At 50.9% G+C, this 3,376-nt stretch overlaps 1 pseudogene; it reads right to left on the bottom strand.

Annotated features, from left to right (window-relative positions):
* Positions 1-390: 390 nt before the first annotated feature.
* Positions 391-476, bottom strand: LOC119266300 (annotated as a pseudogene).
* Between the last annotated feature and the right edge of the window lie 2,900 nt (positions 477-3,376).

The following is a 3,376-nucleotide window of genomic DNA, read 5'->3' as shown; positions in this document are numbered from 1 at the left end:
CAATATTCTATCACCTCGTGGCCAGGCTTCTTACAAAGCTGGTAGCGAGCTCGACGAGTGTTGGAGGAAGATCTGCCGCCTCCATGCTAACCATAGCCACCGCCACTTCTGCCCGTGTTCTGACCATAGCCGCCGCCGTCTGCGTGCTGGCCATAGCCGGTGCCGCCTGCACTAGAACTAGAGCAGGCGTATTGTATGGCGCCACGCCCGTGCCTAGTGTTGTTGTTTCCTCGGCCGCGGCCCTGTTGACCACGCCCTCGACTGCCTGCTCCACGCCCACGGGATACTGCTTTAGCAGAGGACTGCCGTGGATTCAGCCCATGAAGTAGATTGATGCGGGCGTCGAAGGACATAAGTTGGTTGTAGAGCTCTTGCACTGTGACTGGCTCCACCCGAGCGGCAAGGGCTGAAACAACAGGATTGTAGTCGAGATCAAGGCCAGCAAGGATGTGAGATGTGATCTCACCATCGGAGAGGGCTGGTCCAGCGCATGCGATTTCATCCGTGAGAGATTTGATGTTGGCGAGTGTCGGTGTACTAAAGTAGGGGCACTACTTTGTACCCCTTACTAAGTGCACGGCCAGTCGGAGGCACGTGGCCGCGGCCACACTAAGCAGGGCAAGGATGAGGGCCGGAGCCACAAAAACAATCAACGCAGCTCCAAGACCAGAAGATCAAGAGGACAAGGCGATTCTCCCCGGCAAGAGCCTTGCCGGGGCAGGATCCACGGCCCCGAAAAGTGTCCTGCCAGGGCAACTTTCCCAGCCCCACGCTAGCAGGACGCGCCACCCTTGAGCCCAAGTTCCCCAACCTCATTGGAACCAGGGCTCGGGGGGCACTTCTGTGGTGGTATGCAGATCTTTGTGAAGACGAGAGATACTCCGAATCAGAGGAGGAATAGAAGGCAACGAACCTCGGCAAGATCCTTGCCAAAGAAGCACACAAGACCTCTGGCAGCATCCTTGCCGGGGACGACTACAACGCCATGGCAAAGCCCTTGCCGAGGACATCTGTGACATCTACGCCAGGCCCGCGCTTGCCACGGCTCCGCCCCCATTCTCTATGCAGCTGCCGACCCACTAGCTGGGCAGGCACCTGCGTGTCAACAGGGGGCTCTTGGGCCAACTCAGCGTGTGCCTACATGGTGGCATGCAGATCTTCGTGAAGGCCCTACCACCGCGCCACCTCAGCTGCCTGCCAGCCTACAAGGCGCCACCTCAGCTGCCTGCTGATAACCCACAAGTGTAGGGGATCGCAACAGCTTTCAAGGGTAAAGTATTAAACCCAAATTTATTGATTCGACACAAGGGGAGCCAAAGAATATTCTTGAGTATTAGCAGTTGAGTTGTCAATTCAACCACACCTGGATAACTTAGTATCTGCAGCAAAGTATTTAGTAGCAAAGTAGTATGATAATAAAGGTAACGGTGGCAAAAGTAAAGATAATAGTTTTTGGGTTTTTGTAGTAATTGTAACAGTAGGAAAAGAAAAGTAAATAAGCGAAGAACAATATATGAAAAGCTCGTAGGCAATGGATCAGTGATGGATAATTATGCCGGATGCGATTCCTCATGTAATAGTTATAACATAGGGTGACAAAGAACTAGCTCCCGTTCATCAATGTAATGTAGGCATGTATTCCGTAAATAGTCATACGTGCTTATGGAAAAGAACTTGCATGAAATCTTTTGTCCTACCCTCCTGTGGAAGCGGGGTCCTAGTGGAAACTAAGGGATATTAAGGCCTCCTTTTAATAGAGAACCCGAACAAAGCATTAGCACATAGTTAATACATGAACTCCTCAAACTACGGTCATCACCGAGAAGTATCCCGATTATTGTCACTTCGGGGCTGTGGGAACATAACACATAATAGGTGACTATAGACTTGCAAGATAGGATCAAGAACACACATATATTCATGAAAACATAATAGGTTCAGATCTGAAATCATGGCACTCGGGCCCTAGTGACAAGCATTAAGCATAGCAAAGTCATAGAAACATCAATCTCAGAACATAGTGGATACTAGGGATCAAACCCTAACAAAACTGACTTGATTACATGGTAAATCTCATCAGACCCATCACCGTCCAGCAAGCCTACGATGGAATTACTCACGCACGGCGGTGAGCATCATGAAATTGGTGATGGAGGATGGTTGATGATGACGACGGCGACGAATCCCCCTCTCCGGAGCCTCGAACGGACTCCAGATCAGCCCTCCCGAGAGAGATTAGGGCTTGGCGGCGGCTCCGTGTCGTAAAACGCCATGAAACTTTCTCTCTGATTTTTTTTCTCCTCAAACATGAATATATGGAGTTGGAGTTGAGGTCGGTGGAGGTCCAGGGGGGCCACGAGATAGGGGGCGCGCCCTATAGTGGGGCACCCCCCTGTCTCGTGGACAGGGTGTGGGCCCCTGGTGTATTTCTTTCACCCAGAAATTCTTATTAATTCCAAAAAGTGCCTCCGTGGATTTTCAGGACATTCCGAGAACTTTTCTTTTCTACACATAAAACAACATCATGGCAGTTCTGCTGAAAACAACGTTAGTCCGGGTTAGTTTCATTCAAATCATGCAAGTTAGAGTCCAAAACAAGGGCAAAAGTGTTTGGAAAAGTAGATACGTTGGAGACGTATCACCTGCTAGTCTACACGGCGCCACACGCCTTGCTGGCTCGGGCGCGTGTCGAAGCAGGGTGGAGCGGCAGCAGACGAGACATGGGTTCGCATTTAATGCGCCTTATCCCATATGGTTAGCGATAGACTTAAACACAGTACCCCGATGCCACCTCCTGGTGCCACTGTGGCGATCCCCTTGCCTATAAAAGGAGGCCCAAGGCATCCAGGAGAAGGATTTGGATCCGAGAACAAGTTACGCTCATTGTAGCTAGCTCAAGAACAATAAGAACATCCAAATAGAGATTCTAGGCAGGAGTAGGGTATTATGCAAGCCACGGCCCAAACCTGGGTAAACGCCCTGTGTGCACTGAATTGGCATCCGATCCTGCTCTCCTCCCAACCCCGTGCCTCGCAACCGTAGTAGGGATCCCGTTTTGATCCCATAGGTGTCGTTTCCACCGACATTCTTGGCGTGCTAGGTAGGGGCGTGCTTGTTGAGAGAATCTGGTTCGGGAGTTGTTTCAGTAGCTCTTTGTCACCATGGCTTCCGAGGAAGAAGGCGACTGAGCGAGTAGCCCTGCCGTCAGGCACATCAAACGTCCGCGCGATGGCGAAAAAGCTAAGTCATGCAAAAACTTCGAATAATTCTTTCTTATACAAGGTTATCTTCCTCGGAGATCTTCCCTCTGTACGGGAAACCTGCATGCAGTGGGGCCCTTCCGTTATCGACAATGCTCTTGGTCTATTTCGAGTCT

Source organism: Triticum dicoccoides, chromosome 2B (assembly GCF_002162155.2).
Source record: "Triticum dicoccoides isolate Atlit2015 ecotype Zavitan chromosome 2B, WEW_v2.0, whole genome shotgun sequence".
Classification (NCBI taxonomy): Eukaryota; Viridiplantae; Streptophyta; class Magnoliopsida; order Poales; family Poaceae; genus Triticum; species Triticum dicoccoides.
The sequence above is the reverse complement of the archived record's forward strand: the minus strand, read 5'-3'. Positions and strand labels throughout refer to the sequence as shown.